General features: G+C 39.1%; 1 protein-coding gene and 1 long non-coding RNA gene across 7 annotated transcripts in view; one reads left to right on the plus strand and one right to left on the minus strand.

The window, feature by feature from the left end:
- Window positions 1-22,553, minus strand: part of LOC132147032 (zinc finger protein 271-like) — a 220,253-nt gene that overhangs the window by 23,022 nt on the left and 174,678 nt on the right. The window lies entirely within an intron of this gene.
- The window catches only part of LOC132154352 (uncharacterized), a 72,213-nt gene that overhangs the window by 1,391 nt on the left and 48,269 nt on the right, over window positions 1-22,553 (plus strand). The window lies entirely within an intron of this gene.

Here is a 22,553-nt window from a genome sequence, read left to right on the forward strand (position 1 = left end):
TGGAGGGTGTCGAGGTGTCTGTTCATATCAATTCGAGCCGCTGGCTCAAACTGCTGTCTTAACTCCCGCACAGCGTCGCTTTTCAGCGCGAGCTGTGTGGAGAAGCCCATTTCCACCTCCATTGCGTTGGAGAAGCTATCCCGTGTAAAACACAGTTTGCACACTCGAGCTCTAGGCGGGAAATTGCAGTCTTCCAAGCCAAATACATGCAACCACTGGCGCTTAATTTTAAAGTCTGCTGGTAAACTATGCAGTCCAGCAGTGCTGTAGCAACCAGCAACACACCTCCGTATCATCCTGACCACTGTACTAAATACAGATAAATCTACACTAACTTGAAGATCTAAATAACTATATAATTGCTATGCTAAATAGATGCTATATTAGTCTATCCTGGTCGTTACCAATACTCGCTATTCCAGCTCCTGACTCACTACAGTGATTTTGATGGTTTTATACTGCCAAGGGCAAGGGCGTGGTAGCTCGTACCAAGGGGCGTGGTGAGCTGGAAACTGCTGACGTCACCTGCCACCGCTTACGTCACTTGCCACGCAACATCCAATAGGAAAAATCAACTGCAGTAGCCACCGTTCAACCTGAAGAGGGCAGCACTCACACGTTTTTACACCATATATTTTAGAATTAAAACACTTTATACTCAAATGTCAAAAAAGTTACTCGAATCAATGAACAGCACTAATAAAGCCCCATTCTTATAGATCATTAACTAAAAAAAGTTGGTTTAGGGTCATTTCACATCATCTCTTGAATATTTTTTCAATTATTTTACGTGAAAAATGTTTTTCTTGTATAGTATCTCATACTATGAAGAAAACATGCTTTTTTTATTTACTGTTTTATGGCATTATGATTGTTTATTGTTAGATACAACCATCTTACCATGATCTTTTATGTAATAATTTGGCATTAATAATAAAAAAAGAGGATTAGGTGCACTAACTCCTCACAGCGACTCTGCGATATCTGCACAAAGGGTACTTCAATCAGCTGCTCGAAGATCTTGCCTTTGGAGAAGATTGTTGATTTGATAATCTAAAAATGTAAGTATTACTACTCGAACTAACATTACACCATAATGAATTGTATCTTTTGCCCACCCCAACCCTTACATGCAATAATAACGATAAATGCCAACCAATAATTATATAATTTTTTTTCTTAAAATGACATTTTAGTAAAAGAAGCCAAATGTATTTTCTTTTGTGACACAGCTATACATGAATATATACTAGTTAAATAAATGCAGTCGATTTGAATACATCCATTTTCAGTCAAGCAATTAATACATGAATGGATAAAATATGTATATGTTATTTACTGACAACAAAAAACATGTCTAAATGATTAAAATAATTTATAAAAGTTAGCATCACAATAAATGCATACATGTACAAGTCAACAACACATGAAACAAAGCTTCATTCAAACTTATTGTTCTAACAATCAAGTATTTACAGAGGGTGAACCCAACATCCTCCTGCCATCTGAACACAGCTGATACAGTTCTCCTGCTGCACTTCCCAGTCTCACTCTTCTCAACGGGGATGTCGTTGAGCAACAGGATGAGGAAGACCTTGATGACGGCTCTCTGATCCACACAACCTTGAAGCGAGAGCAGGGGAACACGTGCAGGACAATCTGACTGCTGTGTCTGCTCCAAACTTTCGTGTGCCTGCACCCCATGAGCACGACTACCTGAAAAACATTTACACAGTTTTACAAGTACATGCATTGATTTATTACTTTTGTAGTGGGTTAAACCACTGAAGTGGTTCAAATTTACAAATAAATTATACATTTATCCAAAGTGACTTACAGTGCATAACAGTTTTTACCTAACATGTGTTCCCTGGTATTCGAACCCACAACCTTGCGCTGCTAACGCAATGCTCTACCACTTGAGCCACAGGAACACCAGTGTGTCCTTGAGCAAGGCTCTCTTCTCTAGGTTGATCAGGGGATTGTAGGCCCCTGTAATAAGAGCACTGTCAATCACTTCAGATAAAAGCTCCATCACATTTTTTGATGATGCTTTTGAAGCTTCTGAAAGTCAGCCTTCATTGTTTAAACATTAACCAGCTGAACAAATTTTACCAAAATCAGATCCTCAGTGTCTTGTGGTCTTTCTCTAGATGCTCTCACTGGCTCTGGGGTCACTGAGGATGAAGACACCACAGCAGCATCTGGTCCTGATGAGACAGTAAGAGCTGGAGTGATGGAGCGTCTCATCTGTGACTCTCGATCATTTCCAGGATGATGCTGTGGTCTTCTCCATCCTCAGTGCACACACCAGTCTACAGACATTTTCATGCCCTACAAAAATACACGTACACAATACAAAAAGTCATTACTTTATTCTTTTGTTTCAGGTTTTCCCTCTTTTTCACCTTTCCTTGCAGGTCCTGCTCCACCACAAAAGATCTGCAGCAAATGCACAGAAATCAAGAATAAGAAAGGAGGTGTAATAGTTGTTTGAAATTAAATTAATTTAAATAAAATACAACTTAAGATTTAAAATGTTTCATTGATTTTTGTAGTGTACTTACACAATTCCTTTGATGGCAGCATTCCTTCATCAGTTACTCTGCAGCAGATAAACACACGTGTCTCATCTGTCCCTGTAACATCCAGACAAGAGTCAGTCTCCTCTGTGATTTATCTGTGATATACTGCATCTACATGTTGAGTTAATAACTGATGTAACTCACTTTTTATCCAACACAAATGTTCCTTAAATTATCAATATTGCAAATGGACAAATAAAATAGATAACCTGTGTTTAGTTACTTTATGTAGATTTGTTATCACACACACATCACCTGTTTCATGTCTGTTAGATGTGCTCATCTACAATTCTTATCAAACATTATCCAGGCAGATGATAAATAGACATTTTAGTAATAGTCTTCAAGAAGTATATATGGTTTATGTAAATCCACTATTGAGTCGTGTACTTAATGGAGCTCCCATGTTAGTTATGCATTATAAAACATGTTTACAGCAAAATCACAAAGGCACAAAAATTACGCCTTAGTTTTAATAAATTATTAACTCCAAAAACAATACCACTGTATGAAAATGACTTATACACTTCAATTTAAATAATTATCTCGGAAAAAAATAAGATTCTCACCGTTGTCTCTCACAGCAAGCTGTCATTTTCGTCTTCTTTCCAGTTTAACGGCGGTTGGCATCCAGCTTATTGGTGCAATACTGCCCTCTTCTGTTCCGGAGTGATAATACGTCAGATAATACGTTTACCTACTAAAACGTACACTCTCACATTGTCCCCTTACTTTAATATCTACACACACATCATGCATCAAATCCTGCCTAAAACCCCTGCCTCCCTTAAAACGTAATCAATATTCTACTCTGTGCCGCCATATTGCCAACAACTTATCGTTTTAAAGTCTCGCGTGGTTCTGTGATTTGGACAACTTCAAGTTACGCCTCCTACTTCAAGTTACGCCCACTTCAAGTTACACCCCCGTCTTGCAGTCTGCAGACGTACACGCTTGAAAACCATAGTTGTTAGGAACTTTGTTGGTTGGCAATGGGAAATTGCATTGCAACCGACTGTGAAGTGTGCCATCAAAGTACCACGAGAGTGATTTGAGAGTAGCGGGAGAATTCAGCCAGCGCAGCTTCCGAAGAGTGGCTGCACAGGTTCTGATGACGACACAACTGATCCACGATTGGCTGGATTCAATGATGATACAGATGACGTGCGTTTCAAGTTTATTGCGAGTCGACTTCAGTTTCAGAAATTCTCATATGGACTTTTAAAACAGTTCAATACATTTTTATGTCGTCTTCATCTTATAAATCATATTTATTTAATTTAGTTTTACTGTATTTACTTTATTGTTAATATAAAGTTTGTGTATGTTTATTTTGCATGACTTTCTTTTTTATACAGACCTTTTACAGTATTCAGCAGCATAACCTATTCAAATGAGCATTTTTAATAACTAAAATGTTAATCTTAAAAAAATACAATCTAATGTGGTCATAAATGTATGCTCCTATACAAATGATACATAATACTTTATGTTCCTCCATTTGTTTGGTTTCTTCATATTTTCTAGTTTATTTTGCTGTGTTTATACTTCACTTGCATGTGGTTAGCAAACTGCTAACAACTTGCTGTAACTTCAACTTAACAACTTGACAACATTCGGTTCACTTTCAAATAGTTGGTCTAAATCACAATATAAATCCAACAGAATTGTGCTTTTCTGTATATGAAAATCAGTGGTGTTATGTTTAAAATGTTAAAAAGAGCTCAGCAGGAGGGTACTGTAAATCTTGTTGCTGAAATCTTCTTAAAAAACACATACCCACCAGGGAATTTTTTTATAAGTTACTTTTATCATTTTGTATTAGCAGAAACACCCATGTCATACTGCTAAAGTATATATCCAATATGTTATCTTGTTTTGAAAGACACCCTTCCATAACACCACTTATACACACATCATAAACGCGATCAAGTAAGCAAACGCCACGTGATCTGCCATGACTGACATAATTGCAGCAAACTACGGGAGCCACAACGTGTCCGGCTTCATATCTCCGTTTGCAGCTCCTCCCCACCTGCACGCAGCTACTCTCGCCGATCGGTTGCATCCAGCCGCAGCCGATGTCGAAAACACCTATTTCTAACCGGCATGCATCTCGCGCTGATCACCGGTGATTTCTTCTGCGCAGATTTTGCTCATCTCAAACAAGCCTATAAACTCGCAATGTGATAGAATAGAGATCGTTAGTTAGTCCGCATCCGCCGTTAAGCAGCCAAAGAAGAAGAAGAAGAAGAAGAAGAAGAACATAAGCTGAGTCCCAATTCGCCTACTTATACTACGACCTAAAAGTATGTACTTTTTTTTTGAGGAAAAAGTACATACTTTTGAGTCTGTAGCAGAAGAGTATGCACGTTCTGGGACATACTTCGATGACGTCATGCAACGTGAACGACAACGTGGTTGCCTAGTTACGCACACCACAACTGTTAACGTTTCATTCATTCTTGTATGTCCAATAAAATTTTATTTACTATTCCCATCTTTTTTTCTCATCGTTTTTTTTCACAATACATTTTACAATGTGTTCTTCTACCAAGTTGAGGAGTGAAGAAGCAGGGCGGCGTCGTCGTAGAACCAAACGCAGGTCGTTTGTGAGGCGGCTGGTTCTGACGTTCATGTGCAATGTGTGTAACGAAAGCTACTTATTTTAAAGTTCAAATATAAAAGCTGAGGGCGCATCTCAGCTGCTGCATCTGGCTGCCATGTTTACATCACCGCAAAGCTCCTCCCTCCGGCATGCAATGGGTTGTGGGCAATATTAGCACTTAGAGTGTGCATTGATCTGCACTTCGAATTCTAACCGGAAATAGTAGACCATCCGGGTATCTTTGGAATACTCTTTTCAACATACTACGATTTGGGACGTACTAATTCTAGTTTCGCATACTATTTAGGACGGATAGTATGCGAATTGGGACTCAGCGGTAGAGATCGCTAACACATGTGACCAACTGGGCGGCAACGTCATCAGAATGCAAAGAATTATGGGTATGTTTGGCCAGTTACTTACTTACTTTATACTTTATTGTCAGACTGTGTCTGAAATTTTTCTTGCATAACAGTATTTATGTTTACAACAACACTTAACATACATTCTGCATTGACATTCACTCCAGCAGTACAATTATACATTTCATACAACATTTATACATCTGAAACACCGTCCCAATACTCTTGATCTCTGATTAGGTGTTTTTGTTCAGTGCAAGGATTGCCTGGTGCACAAAATAATTTTTCAGCTTCACTTTCTTAAATTTGGGAACTCTGTACCTCCGTTGTGATGGTAATAGTTCAAAGTCTTTATGCAGTATAGGATTAGAGGCTATATTGTTAGCCAGCCTAAGCATGTTCTTATAATAGGATGAATCATAAAGCTTCTCAAGGGGCTGACCTACTATCTTTGAACAGATTTTTAATTGATTAAAAACCTTGTTTTTTAGCGCAACAGATAAACTTTTATAACAAATAGAGTTGCAGTATTGCAGTAAGCTCATTATCACAGACCTATAGAACAACAAAAGAATCTGCCTTCTTACTCCAAATGACCCAAGACGGCGAAGAAAATGGATTCTCTGCTTTGTTTTTTTTTACATAGAGTATCAATGTGATCTTTCCACGACAACATGTCGTAATTACTCCCAAATATTTATAGGTCTTAACAAATCTAATTTTCTAATTATGAATAGAAACAGGAGTTATATCCGCCGTACACCCGAATACAATCTCCTCAGTTTTACTTGTATTAATGATAAGAGAATTATTCTCACACCACTCAATCAATTTAGTTACACCTTGTTGATGAACCTCAGAACTATCCGAGTCATTCAACACAGATATTAACTTCAGAATATACTGAATAAACATGTCCGTTCTACAGTCGTCGGTATATAAGGTAAAAAGTATAGCAGAACTAAAGCAACCTTGCGGTACTCCGACATTTGTAATGATTTCAGACAACACGGTTTTATTCACCATGACCCTCTGAACTCTATCAGGGAGAAATGATGTATACCACCGAATCAGATAAGGATTTACCCCCAGCTGTGCAAGTTTTAACACCAGTCTGTCAATCTGTATTGTGTTGAAGGCGGAAGAGAAATCCAAAAACAAAGTTCTTACAATTGTTTTGGGTTTGTCTAAATTTTTTGAGATAATGTGCACTAAAGAAGCAACTGCATCTTCAGCACTACAGCCTTTCTTATAGGCGAACTGCCAGGGATCTAATTTATCTTTAACTACCATAACCAAATGCTGGAGTAACAGTCTCTCTAGACATTTCACAATTACAGAGGTAAGAGCTATTGGTCTATAGTCTTTACATTTTTTTGGACATGATATATTTGGTAGTTAAACACTGATTCATTTATTTTTCCAATGTGAAAAAACTAGTAACTTCTGGAATAGGTTATATCTTCATATTGGCAAGCACCTTGATTCTTCCAAATCCTTTCAATTAAAGGATATAATCTGTTACTATAAAGAAGATAAAGCTAGCACTTCCAATTAATTATATTGTTAACTTTTTTATTTTGTTTGGGAAGTTTTTTATTCACAAGCAAAAATTCTCTAAATCGCAGCCCACTTTTCCTAATTTTTTAATTGAAATTGATGCATGTCTGAAGTCTCTAAGGTTAATTAAAAACAAGAAAAGTGACAGATTCCTGAAATATGACGATATTTTTGGTATTACCACTGATGCATATTGTTTCCTCTCTGTATCCCTTTTTTATTATTATTATTTTTTTTTTAATATATATATTTCATTAGATTTGGTTTATATATGTGAAGCTTTACATATACGTGATATAATTTGATTCCTGTAGATGTTCTATTTGTTCTGTTCTTTATATGTCCTTGTTGTCTAATGCATATTCAATAAAAAATAAATGTAAAAAAATGTTTGGCCAGTTAACATGGTCTGGCATAGCAATAGGCTACAATTTCGTTTATTTTTAAATTAGCATGTAGCCTACCCAATTTAAACGTGAATGTGTGCTAGGTATCCAAACTAAACACACGACAATATAGGTTCCATCATCCCTTTATCGTATGTTAAATACGATCATGACTTTCAACCATCAGGCGTTTAACAGGAAGCAGTTGGACTTTGGAAGCCAATTCAAGTGCGTGATATCTGACGCTTTCAGGGACAGCAATGTGCAGAAAATTTGCATTTGGAAACAAAACCCAGCTCCGGTCCATTGGAGGAAGAGAGATGGGCCTGGAAATCTTATTCCTCAAAGGCCATTTAGGAAAAAGCCACCTGGTCAGTATTACTACTCCTCTTGGCCCTTTTGAAAAGTTTATCAAACAATTTCCATAAGGAAATATAATGCAACATCATTGTTATTTTCAGCGCACACCGCAAAGCGACAGCAGTATCCAGGTAAAGGAAACACTTTTTTTTTTCAATTTTGTAAAAAGCATTTACTTTAAGTTGATGTTATGACTGCTTACATGTTCTTTACAGTAAATAGTTTGTGAAAGACAATTTAAAGCTGTTTCATTTTCTTAACGAAAAGTCAATATAATGTAGAAGCAGTCTTTTTGTTGTCTTTTCAATTATCTTGCCTGAAACTCTTTGCCTCCTGCTTAAAAAAATGGTATTCTTTTTTTTAGGGACAGTCCATTCCCAATGTGAGGTACCCACTGCTGGCAGTGTCAGCTTCACAGAACGTACGTGTCTAAAAACACACACACACACACACACACACACAAATATATATATATATATAGCCTTTGCTGACAATGTTTAGGCCCCATTGATGTGTTTTATTTATTAAGCACATTTTAAAAGATAATACATAGATGCAGATAAAATAAAAACACTGCATTAAGTTTAAACAAATCAAACAAATAGTGCACATTTAAGTCATGACAGAGGAAATGAAAGAAGAAAAAAGAACATGTATGGACAGCAATTAAATGAGCCTATAAACATCTTTTAAAATATTTTATAGTACAACATTTCAATGCTATATGGGGAAAAGTTATTCAACAGTTTAGCAGCCCTGTATCATATAGAGAATTGTGCTTGACTAGTTCGAAACTGAGCAGGGTGTCGATCTGCAGCTTGCCTAGTTGCATAAAAATGAACCAGAGCATTTGTTTTAAAATAACACGGAGTGCTCAGGAATATTTCCTTTGCTTAAAAATATTTCATAAATAAAAACACAGATTTGAAATAGATTGATATCATAAATAGTAAGGACTTCAAGTTCTTCAAGTTCACACACACAATAACTTAACAGATGCTTTTGTCCAAACAAGTAAACTTCAAATTATCATGACAATTAGTATATAGTGAAATAAATTACCCTAAAATACTAATATTAATGTTATACTACCGGTAAATTAAATTTAACAGAATATTAACCATAACCGTAAATATATACAAAACAGTGACTGTAAGGAGAAATGAATTGGAAACAAGGTAAACAAATAAGTGTTTAGATGCTTTCTGACGATCCCAAAGCTATCACTAGAGCAATGAGAATGCATCATTTCACCAAAAAGGAATCACAGAACAGAGGAAACTGAAATTTAATTCTGGGGGAATATATATAACAGTATAGGAAGCCAATTTAGAGTGACAAACTGTGACAGTAATTGCCTGGATAATTGTGCTTTCATCATAACAGCAATAATGTTTTTGACAGTATCTCAATCCGAGGTACTTCGCAAGGAGCTTCTTGACCTGCTGGAGTTTGGTGTAGAGGAAACACCTGAGACAACAGACAAAGACCCAACAGAATGGGAGATTAGGAGAACACTCTGTCCGCAGAGAAATGGAAAGAGGCCAGGCCATCTCTCATTGGAAATATGCTGGCCAATGAGGACCCTCACCCACAGTCTGGATGTCAGTGTGGGAAACCAGCCGTGGTGAGGTGTTTGGACTGTCTGTCTCTCCCATTACTTTGTTTAGATTGTGATTTAATTGTGCACTCTCGGTTTGTCTTGCACAACCGAGAACAATTAAATGGAGAGTTTTTGCAGCCTGTACTAGAGCTTCATCAGCAAACAGGTACCCATTAGGAGTCCTTAATACATATCAGCCATGTTTTATTCCTGTCAAAGTTTTTCAAAGTCTATATAAAATATACATATATTTACAGTTGCAACGATGTTTATTTAAAAAATTATTATTATTATTTTTTTTAATGTTGTGGTTTTGATTGTTAGCATGGATTGTGCCAATTCTGAGGCCAGATCGTGTGTGCCACTGCTCAGGCAGGATTCACGTGTCACCTGGAAGGGTTGTGGCAGTCATAACTATAAATGGGAAGACATCTTGTCACATTACACAGTGCATTACTCTGGATTGCTCAACTGCTTACTTATTACAGTATTACTGCCTGATTTCAAGTGGTGATGATGATGTTGATAACAAAAACAATAACAAAAACGTCTTAGCACCCAAGGTCGCTTAAAAAAGGTGGGGTAAGGGAGGAGGGTTAAAGGCCAATGGCATCAGTGAATAGGCTTGCTTTAAGGTATTTTTGGACATGCCCAGACAGGGAACACTACGTTTGTGTAGTGGGAGATTATTCCATGGAGTGGGACCACAGTCTGGTACGATGGATGGCAAGCTGGTCATTTTCAGAGGATCACAGGGGCCGTGACTGGATTTGGGGGTGATGGAGACCAGTAAGATACTGGGGTGCAAGTATATGGAGGGATTTATAGTTGAGTAGGAGGATTTTAAAGGTAATGTGGGATTGGCAGACAGGTAAGTTGCATGACGATGGATGGGTTTTGTGCATGTTAGGATCCTGGCAGTTGAATTCTAGACTGTCCAGGGCTTTGCTGGGCAGAGCAGATAGGACATCATTGCAATATAGTCCAGACAGGAGCTGATGAAAGAGTGGATGCGAATTTCAGTTTCAGTGTGCTCTTGAGAGGGTTTTTAGGTGGTAGAAGGCAGATTTGGGTGATGTTTTTGTTATGTGACTGGACTGAGAGCGTGGGTTCACCGATGACGCCCAGGTATTCCAACTTCAGGGGACTTATTGCCTGGTTTAAGGTGCAAGTATCATCCAAACAACATCCTGTTTTGTATTAACGCAGTTGTTTAGTTGTAATTATATTATTGGAATCATGAAATCCATGACGATTACATAAACAGGCAGTCTTCTGTAGCAGTCTTTTCTTCACTGGAATGTTGGTGTTTCAATTTGTAATTACAGCATAATTGAGTAGCCTTAACAATGCAAATAGAAACTGAATCAATCTTCATTCAGAATGTTGACCAATTACACTTCACAAACAGTTTATTACAACCAAAGAGCTATTGCCTTATTCTGGTGAGCTAAATTTAGTCCATTATTTGAGGAAACGCAGTGTTACTTTATTTGGATTCATACTCCGTACAGGTCACTACATCCTTTCAGTGCCAGTGGTGAGTTGCACAAGCTGTTGTGTCACATGGTCCCCCTCAAGGACATCCAGCGGGATGGATACTGGCCAAGCAGTGGCACCACAAACTTCTGCACGCTATATGCCACTGATATCTTTCAGTCATTTATGTGAATATGTTTAGAGGAGAGATTTTTGCGTACCCTCTCTTCCTCCAGAGGAAGTTAGCAGAAGGTGGTTCAGCAGTGTCCTGAGCTCAGGAATCTGCTGTCCATGCGCCCCTTTCTTTCAGTTATGCATGCCAAGGCACACTCTGGGAAATGTGAGGTACATTTCAGCTTTACTGAATAATTTAGCAGGTGTACAATAGTTCATTTATAAACGACTTCTAATGTATTAACTTATTAGATCAAATGGGGAGGCGCGTTCCCTGAAGGTGCGAGTTCAACTATCGGAGAAGAGGTGGAACAGGTAAACAGTTTCCTGTCCAAGGCAGCCATCACCACTAAGTACATGTCTAAAGCAGGTATGTGGGAGTGGCTAGATATGTGTGTGTCTGTGTACTGTTCGTACAATGGAGTAGTTTCTTTTCAGAAAAAAAGCTGGAAAGATGATCTGTAATCTGCTTTTCTTGAAATCAGGACGAAAAGACATGCTCACCCTCTTGGCTTTAGGGTGGAATGAAAGAAAGTTGGAAAACCTGAGTCACACTTTAAGTCAGAGATACTTAAAGGTTAATTTTTCAACAATTTTATTGTCATAATGAACTCAAACATTCATACAAATAGTACTGATTGATTGTTTTTGTAGTAGTAGTAGTTGTTTGTTTTTTACTAATATTAGACTGTAAGGATACTTAAAGAACATCAGGACAGCCTGAATGCTGCAAAAAAGGAGCTTGGCATTGACGATGACACTGTGCAGCTGTGGGTGGCTGATGTGCAGAAGTGGGCATAGGGTAAGTTTGCCTGTATAAAAACTTCCATCAAAGAACCCCGCACACTGACAACTAATTATGCTCAATTTCAGCATTGTAGCACGCACTGTATATCAATGTGCTTATCAACATTCCTGGAGATGCATTGCTGAGCCAACTGCAACAATGTGTTTGTTGTATTATTTCATTGATTATTGCTCACCTTCTAAAGTGGGCAATGTGTGTTGAAAATTACTTGCTTAGATAAATTACTTGCTACTTGATAAATTAAAGGAGAAATATGGACGATTCTTACATGGATCTTGATAGCTAGATCGTGAAAAAAAAAACGACCAAAATTGATGCTGCCGAACTGTAATAGCTGCAGCTAATGGCCAGTACCATTGGAACCATGGGCCAGTACCAGTGAGCTACAATGCTAGGTCTGGGGGCATCATCTAAACATGCCTTTTTGCTTCTTAACAGACTCGAAATGTAATTAAAACTTCTGTGCAACATGAATAGGGCCCTTACGTGACAAAACAGTGTGTTTTCAGCACATTAATTGTGGAGTCTGTTAAGAGGCAAAAAGGCACGTTTAGATGATGCCCCCAGTCCTAGCACTGTAGCTTACTGGGAGCACTGGCCATTAGCTACAGCTTCTCAAGTTCAGTATCACCGGTATTTCCTATTGGTTGTGTATTTCCTATCAACAGTACTTGGCGACATCTAATCACTTGCTAATTGTATTTGAGTGATGGCAATTTCATGCATATACTGAGTAATATAATTCTAATTTAGAAACTGATCAAAGTGATGGTAGCCGTGGTGCAATACTGGCACGGATAGAGGAGTTGGCTGTCCTCGTCAAAGTACGCAGCCTAAACCTTTACAAGCAAACAGGTATTTCAGAATTACATACACCTATATTTAGGTTCTTATTAATTCTACTCAATTCTAAAGTTTCAGTTCCTAACCATACACACTGTGACCCTTTGGAAATGTCCATTGTACCTATGCAGCTAATGGAGCCTTGTCCCGACAGTTGATGTATAGCAATATGCATGAAATCTGAATCAACTATAAGAAATTAATACTCTGTGACTTTTTTTTCAGTTAGCAACAAGAGGCGACATAAGATACGAAGAGTCATTTTAAATGACAAAAAAACGCCTGGCAGCAGCTGTTGCCGAGTACAATCATCTGGCTGAACCGTCTGGACAAATTGTGTCCACTGATGCCATTATCCAGACGGACACGTGGCCTTGGCAAAGTGAAAGTAAGTTTATTTTTTTTTCTCTTTTTTTTAATAGAAAAACATTTACGTTCGGTCTCATTATGCAATATTGGTTTGTATCTCATGTAAACCTTAGACCTATGTCGCAGAAATGTCAAAATCTTGATATTGTCTATCTAACATCAATCACATTGCACAGGGCTCCCTTGAAAAGTAGATGTAATATCTCAATGGGACTCCCCTGAAAAATGTGCCTGTGTCACTGTTTATTTAGATAGAACTGTCTCCAATATTATACTACACTTTCACCTTAAATACAGTTTTGCTGGAGTGAGTATGTTTGGTGTAGATCCCTATTTCCTTGATTGCAGTAATTAACTAGGCAGTCTGGAATGCATGTGCACACTAACAAATGTCATTGACTTCATTATTGATTTATTGTTGTTTTTGCAGCCTCTCTTGTTGACTTCTCTGAGGATGCACAAAAAGGACTGCAGTGTCTGGTTCATCAGAGGCTCAGCAAACTGAAAGCAGAAATGCTTTTAGTCAACAGCCATTACAAAACTATCCTGAATGATAACTCACACCTGGAGATGGAGTTGGAAGAAGACATAGAACTTGATGCTATAGACTCTGATTTCAGCTGTTCTGATGAGGACTCTGACTGAATGTCATCTGCCAACAAACATGCTTCAATTACTGTGTTACTGTGTTGTTGTTGTGGTGGCGGGTGTTGTGGTTGTTGATGTGTTGATGGATGTGGTTGCTGTAGTTGAGAATGTTGTTGTATTATGGTGCTTGTGCCTTTGGGTTGTAGAAACTTTACCTGTGGTTTTGTTGTGTACAATGTTGAAAGGGTTTCTATATGGTTTTGGATCTAGGTGTCATAGAAAATCAATAATCAATGTGTGTTAATGTGTTAAATAATCGAGATGTCAAACCTCAAACAAAGCGAACTCCTCATCTGTCCATAAAAGATTGTGTCCATAATACAGACAGTCAAATGTTGTGTGTAAGTTGTGTATTTACAAGTTGCATGATATGGGTGTCAGACAGCTTTATATGTTTCCAGTCTTATCTTAGGTGTGTTTATTTTTTTATTATAATTTTTTTTATTTGACTTTGCCCCCCACCTCCCACATACAGGTATGTCCACACACGCACACTTACACACACTCTCTCTCTCTCACACACACACACACACCATTACACCATAACCCTCTCTATCAAACACACACACACACTAACACACCATAACCACCAGAAACACACAAACCATACCCCCACACCCCCCCCCCCCCCACAACACACTCACACACATGTGATCTAGCAGTAGTACTACTTTGCAATTGTTGTACCAAACTGATGATGTCGATGAAGACATATACATTGTGGCCTGTAAACTGATTATCTACTTATTTAATTATATTTTCTGACTTTGTATTTATATATTTGTTATTTATATATTTTATATATTTGAGTGGGAAGTCATGGCCTAATGGTTAGAGAGTCGGACTCCCAATCGAAAGGTTGTGAGTTCGAGTCCCGGGCCGGCAGGAATTGTGGGTGGGGGGAGTGCATGTACAGTTCTCTCTCCACCTTCAATACCACGACTTAGGTGCCCTTGAGCAAGGCATCGAACCCCCAACTGCTCCCCGGGCGCCGCAGCATAAATGGCTGCCCACTGCTCTGGGTGTGTGCTCACAGTGTGTGTGTGTGTTCACTGCTCTGTGTGTGTGCACTTCGGATGGGTTAAATGCAGAGCACGAATTCTGAGTATGGGTCACCATACTTGGCTGAATGTCACTTTTACTTTCGTTATGCATGATATGTCATTGTGATCCTTCCTTCGGATCCTTATATGTATGACCTGTGACTACTTTATTTTCTTTCCTTTTTTGAATCATTCAAGATCTTCTGGAATGAAAATAAAGCATTTTTTTCCCGTCTTCTGTTTGAGTATCATACAGGGAGGGAGAGAGCGGTGGGCAAGCAATGAAGCATCTTTGATCTTTGATCTCACTGATTTCTTTATAAGCTGATAAATACTTGACGATAGACAAGTGTCTTTTACATTTACCTTTGTTGGTTCTTTATGTTCTCCACATTAACTAATTGAATCCATTTATCCCATATGTTGGCCTCTGTGCTGATGGTCTGAAATAACTGACATGGCCCCTATAAAAGTCTTTTGTTACCTATTAAAAAGCTTAGCAAATTTTGAAGTGAAATGACTTCATACATTCAGAGATCCTGTAGCTTTATCAGCTTTAGGTTTCAAATTTGAGAAATCATTGTATTTATATACCTATCAATATGTGTTGGGTGTAACCTTATTGAGCTTTGTCTTGCCTGTGCAATTCATGGATTTGAAAACTTAGGTTTAGCATTTCTAACTACCATCTCAGACTGATTCAATTTAGCATCCAACACAAAAGTATGACAGAAAAAAATCTTTGTATAATTTTTAATTTATCTGCTGTATTCTAACGTGTGCCACAAGCTGATGTTTCATAAAAGTGTTGCTTATTGAGGCCTGTCTGGCCTATATGGGATGACAGAATGGTAGTTTCTGATGATGTCTGGCTTCTCAAGAGTTGCCACAGCAGGTGAGATCTCTGAAAATGGGTACATCATGAACATCAATCAGCCACAACATTATGACCACCTGGCTAATATTGTAGTGTAGTTTACCCTTTGGCTGCTAAAACAGCCCTGACCTATCGTGCCATGGACTCAACAAGACCTCTCAAGGTGGGTTGTGGTATCAGTCAACAAGAAATTAGTAGCAGATCCTTTAACTCCTGTAAATTGTGAGGAGGGACCTCTATAGATTGGACTTCTGTGTCCAGCACATCCCACAGATGTACGACTGGATTGATATCTGGGGAAATTTGAGGCCAAATCAACACCTTGAACTCATTGTTGTGTTCCTCAAACCATTGCTGAACCATTTTCTTTGTGGCATTATCCTGCTGAAAGAGGCCACTGCCATAAAGGAATACTGTTTCCATGAAAGGGTGTACATGATCTGAAACAATGCTTAGTGAGGTGGTACATGTCAAAGTAACATCCACATGAATGGCAGGACCAAGGTTTTAGCAGCAAAACATTGCCCAAAGCATCGCACAAGCTTGCCTTATGCCCATAGTGTATCTTGGTGCCATTTGCTATTAAGGTAAACGATGCACATGCACCTGGCCATCCACAGAATCTATTGCCCATTGTTACCATTTTTGGCAGTGGACAGGTCAGCCTGGGCTGTGACCATCACCTGTGGATGTGATTTGACATGAATTGGGACATTCCCACTTCCTATTATTTTGTTCTCATGGACCTATACTGTGTTCTATTGTATATTGGTGAATCAAAATTACGGCTGATACCTTTTGATGTGTAGGCCTACCAGGAAAGCTACTTAAACAATAAGTAGCTATCCTGGTAGTACTGGCTACGGCTATTTTAACCATAGCCGGTTAAAATAGCCGCCTGCACCTAAAACCCGAGGGTCACATCAGGCCCGCTATGTCTATGATGTGATAAATTCAATAAACCTAATACTGCAAACTATCCTCAAGAAGGAAGAGGCCACAAAAACTGACATGGAAGTGGGTATAGTAAACTAGAAATGCCAAGGAATTACAAGTTCATGAAAATGCAACCTATGATGTAAAATATAATCCAGAGTAAAAACAGATAATGCAGAGATTGTGACAATGGTTTTGCCTGGGTACATATGGTGGTTACAATGGCAAAAAAAGCAGTTTGGATTGATTGATTGAATTCAAATCCCCAAGGGGCAATTTGGTTCGAAACAAGGAGACAACACATACACATTCACACAAAACACATAAAACCCTAAGATAATAGATAAATACATAAATACACATGTACCTATCGTTTGTTGAGAACCCCAACAGCTAGTGGTACAAATGATCTCAAATATCTGTTGGACCTGGCACGTATGCTACCCTATGCTAGTTGCTAGGATAATCATGTTGGTTACTATGGTGGTTGCTAGGTTGACATGGTTTAATTGATGTTGATAGACAGATAGTCTAATGAATGTTGATAGAAGAATACTCTTCTGTATTGTCAATGTTTGGAGTAATTAATAGTTTCTGTGTGCTTCAGCAGGTTGTATGGTGTCATCAGACTCATCCTCCTTTGTTTTGGCTCTGTTTGTCTTTTTTTATTGATTGAATTTTCATTGTATTTGTGTATGATGACTTAGTGGTTACAGATTGTTGTGTATATATTTATTTTCTCAGAGGTCTGTTGTTTTTTTATTTTGTGTATTTTTGAAGGTTTGGAAGGCAACATTAGGTGTATGTGTGCAGGTCTATTGAGGCCTGCCCAAATGCCCAACTCCCCAGCCTAGTCGATACCAACTATTGAGACCTGGCTTCTCAGAGTATATTGACTGGCAGGCGTGTAGATGTAGATGTTTTTGTGTAGATGTTTATAATTTACTCAATTACTGTGTAAAAACCCTATATGTTGTAATGTATTTGTAATATACACTTTAGGTGGGCTATTTAAAAAGTGTTAGGACTATTTACAGTTCAATTATATGTTTAAAACAAACACTCTGTGTGACGTCATATTGTGTGCTTACAAAGAAAATTGTCCACAGCTAAACCTCACTTTCTTATATTTTTGAAAGAACTTGAAAAATACCTCTTCTCAATTAAGTTGTCTGAGAACAAAAAAGCCTTAAAAACATTATCTGTTTGTAACTCCTTTCCTTTTTTCAGTGTCATGTAATTTTCATAATTTGCTAATGTTTAATTTATATTATTTCCCCCATTGTTTTTTTTATTATTCTGATGTTATCTATCATTATCTGTGTATTGTTTTAAGCATAATATGTATATATATATTCATATTGTCCACAGCTGCTTTACTCCTGAGACTCACTGTCAGTAAGTACATGCTATAGGCAGTTTTTTTTTTGTTCATTTCTATTTCCTGTATCTGTGCAGGCTCTTTTTTGTATGACAGAGAACAGCCCAATAACCCCTTTATTTTAAGGCTTAATTTATGTCCTGTAGATCGGTCCGTTGCATTACGAATGAAAGCGGTATCAATAATGTCAAATATATATCGCTGGACAGACAGAGGAAACAAAATAGATATTTACTGCATCCGCTGGGATACTAGTGCTCGCTGGACGGACAGGGGAAATGAAAAGATATATATACATTTTTTTTTTCTGCGTCCGCTGGGAGATTAGTGCTCGCTGGACAGACAGAGGAAACAAAATAGATATTTACTGCGTCCGCTGGGAGACTAGTGCTCGCTGGACATGCGGGGGAAAACAGAGCAGATATTTTATTGCTTGGTTTACTCTATGAGGGTTTGGTGGGCTTTTTTGATATGGAATCGTTTGGTTCTTATGTAGCTTTGGAAGGCATCTGAGGACCACCTTCCTAGAGCTTGGATCTGCTGCTGGGAGAGACCTTTTTGAGCTGCTGAGGTTGCTGCCCCAATGCGGAAAGAGTGGCTTGAGAAGTTATTTGCTGGGATTCCTGAGTGTTGGAGAACGGATTTGAGATGTTTCTGAAACCAGAAGCGTGTCACTGGTTTGTTGGATTCGTCTATGAATAGGGGATCGAGATGGGATTTAGCTTGGGAAGTTCTCCACTGAAGGTATGCCAGAACGGATTGGAATGGTTGGATTGGTGATGAGAGTTTGAAAATATAAATGAAATGGCCTTTTTTGGTTTGATCTGTCTTACTTTGTTTAATCAAATATGAAATGGTTTTGTTGTCTAGGACTGATAAGTCTGAGATGGTGGGGTGGGTTTTTGGATCAAATTTGGAGGTGATGGCAAGTTCCGAACATCTAAGGAAACCAAAAAAGGCTAAAATAAACATGGCGTCTAATTGCAGGCGATATGGAGAGACTGGTAGCCGGTGCGAAGGGTGTAAATGCATTGGGTGAGGATATCTGATGTTATGGGTTGTCTGGTGTCGGGACGGTTTGGCTGGATCATTGAATTCCTTTTGATTAAGAGGGAGGTTTGTGAATTATTTATCTCGGGTGAGGGGGCGCCGTACATCAGTTTGTGGAAAAACTGAATGCCACTCAGATACCCTTTGATAGACCCGACTTGAAGGCTCTTGATGCTGTTAAGGTAGGATATGAATGAAGGGATTGTGAGGAGAGAAAAGTCTGGGAATGGTAAGTTATAGGATACGTGGAATGTTTTAAAACATCTCCACACAGTCACGTAGGTTTGGAGGGTTCTGGGGGAAACTGCTTGGAGGATTGTGTCGAGTGATGTGTCGAGGAGGGGTTTTAGCGGATGTGTTACGGGAATATCAGTTCTGAATATGGAGGAACGGGCGTTGGGAAATCCAGGTGAGGCGTCTTAAAAGAGGCATTATAGCCTGTGAATGAGAGCGGCCTTTATTGATGCAATGCACCAGAGGTGGGACAAAGTCATTGTTATGCAAGTCACAAGTAAGTCTCAAGTCTTTGCCCTCGAGTCCCGAGTCAAGTCGAGTCAAAGATGAGGCAAGTCCCGAGTCGAGTCAAAAGTCAAAGCCAACAAGTCTCAAGTCGAGGCCAGAGTCCTACCATTTTAGTTTCGAGTCATTTCAAGTCCTCTTACCACAGAAATAAAATGTATACAAATCATGTATGTCTTTAAGATTTGTATTTATTTAAACCTATTTTTATACAATGACATTAATCAAATACAGTAAAAAACAGAAAATTTAAATTTTCACAAAAAATGCTTATATTTCTACAGCATATTGCACTAGAACAATGCACAGCAGCTTCAGTCCTGTATTGTATTGACCTCATATTGCAAAACAGTTTAACTTTCAAATAGACATGGGTCCTTTTAGCCTAAACTTAGGGCTAACCTAAACAAAACTTAAGCCTTAACTTAAACATGTCATCAATAAAATCTTCACTCCTCAAACTTATGACTTCTGAAAAACTGGACCAACCTGATAATATGAGAGAGAGAGAGAGAGAGAGAGAGAGAGAGAGAGAGAGAGAGAGAGATATGTGTGGACAGGTGATGAGCAGAGAGTGAGTGTGTGTGCGCATGCGTGCTGTGGACAGGTGGAGGGAGGCCCCTATACTGCATTGCACTTGCAAAAGATCAAATTGGCCAAAAGTGTGTCAGTCATTTGTGCGCGATGGGGATGCAGAATGATGCCACCATGGCTGAAAACTCGCTCCACTGGAGCACTAGAAGCAGGCACTGCCAAAACTCGGATGGCTACTTGAAAGAGTGAAGGAAGAGTCTTACTGTTCAGTGCCCAGAACAAAAGGGCATTCTGTCCTTCTGCCATGTCAATGTAGTGATTTAGCTGTACTGCTGGTGGGGTCCCAACATCCCTTTTCTGCCTCTTATGGTATGCAGCAAAAAGCCCTTCTCCTTCCAAGCCTTAAAGTTCTTCTTCAGCAGGCACCGGCACAGGCTGCTCCGTCTCTGCAGCATCTTGCAATATCAAACGTGTCCCAACAGTAGAAACAAAAGAGCCCTTATTACCATTACTGATGTTGATGATACTGTGCAAGACTGAAAATTTTTATTATTGTTAAAGTCAGATTAATATCAAATTAGTTCCTAGATCAGATTAAGATACAATTGTTTTACGTTGAATTTAAGTTGCGTTGCAAGTCATTAATATTTACTTGTACCTTTAACTCGTTGTGCCACCTCTGCCTTGATGTCACGGTTGACCAGCACATGGGGCCTCAATCCACAGCAGACAAAATGCTGGATCCAAGGCAGCTGCTTTCAGATAGACTGTGTCTGAAAAGGGGGCAGTGATCCCTTCTTGAGACTGGGCCATTTTCACATTAATGAAGATCCCAAGAAATCTTTTTTTCAGAGATGCTTGCAGACCTCTGACCAGGCCGCTCAGGAAACGAACTTGAGGCTTCAGCTTCTCAAGATGGTGATTGAGGGACAAGAAGGATGGAACTACTGCACTGATTGTAATGACTTTCTCCCCCTGTGTCAAATCAGTTGCTTCTCCGAAAGGTTTTAAAAGGTCCACCAACTCCTTTAGCAGATTCCACTCTCGTGGTGTGAATGACAGTTCTTTATGCCCGGCTTTCTCAAGAACTGCGCAGAGCTTTTGCTGATCGCAATGAAGGACTGCTTTCACCTGCCGCAGTGTGGAATTCCACCTTGTGCTCACTGCAGCAGGGATGCCTCTGTGCTCCCCAAATTCACCATCGAAGATGTCTTTAAAAGTTGTGCTTGTGTGGAGCAGGGAGCTAAGTTTTGCTAACTTGGAGAGAGAAGGACATGCCGCTTTTGTTTCTTTCAAACCGTCTCTCACAACCAGCTGCAATGTGTTTGCAAAACACTGAAGGCGCTGTTTCTTTGCCATAGCAGCATCGACGGTTTGCTGGTCTTCTAAGCTTAAGTCATGCCATAGCTCAGGATCATCAAGATCTTCTCCAGCATCATCATCTTCCTCCTGTTCGCTGGGGAAGCAGACCGTAAATGCCTTGCGCATGTTAGCAGCATTGTCACTAATGATATAGTCCAATTTAGCTTTGATGTTGTATTCATCACATATTGCCTCAAATTGGTCACATATGTGCTCCGCTGTGTGAGAGCCTTTGAAGCAGTTGCAGGCCAAGAGATTAGTCTTTAGCTGTACCCTTTCTGCATCTCTTTCCATCCAGTGCACAGTGACACCAAGGAATCCCCTCATCTTTCGATCAGACCAAATGTCCACAGTGACTGAAACATGGTCAGTGTTGCTCAATTGGGTTTTTAAATTTGAACGTCTCTCCTCAGCAAGGCTCTCGGTTTTTGTGGTCAGTGTTCGGCGACAGACTGGGGTATACTTGCTGTCCAGCACAGCCAGAAAGTGACGAAAGCTCTTATTTTCCACAATTGACAGAGGAAAATTGCAGTCAATAATCAAGTCAGACAGTATCGCATTGGAGATGGCCTTCTGCTGTGGGTGGCTCATACTGTAACGCCCTACACGAGTGTCCAGGAATTGTGAGATTGAAGGCTGTTGCGGTTCATCTACGATGCTTTTGTTCATCTGGTATTCTTCATACCTGTAACAGAGAAGAATATGAAACAGATGTCAGATAATCCCTTATAGCCACACATGTTGTATTTGAAACTACTCTTTACTCTTATCAATGTTGTTGTGTTAATATTCATTGGCTATTGTACACCACGGAATACGATAATACATTTCAGTTTCAGTGTATGCAATATTAAGAATATTTTCACTGCTTCAGAAGTCATAAGAAAGCCCTTTCCCTGAAGAAACTGAAGTCTTATGCTTTATAGCAATGGTTTTTAAAGTGGGGACGGGGAACCCTGGGTGCCGCGAGGGGGCGCTAGGGGGGGCCATGGCAAGTTGGCATGAAAAGTATAGCAAAACAAAATAATTGAATAAATTAAATAACGAAAGTTAACCTAATTAAACC

The sequence above is a fragment of the Carassius carassius genome, chromosome 1 (genome assembly GCF_963082965.1).
Source record: "Carassius carassius chromosome 1, fCarCar2.1, whole genome shotgun sequence".
NCBI lineage: Eukaryota > Metazoa > Chordata > Actinopteri > Cypriniformes > Cyprinidae > Carassius > Carassius carassius.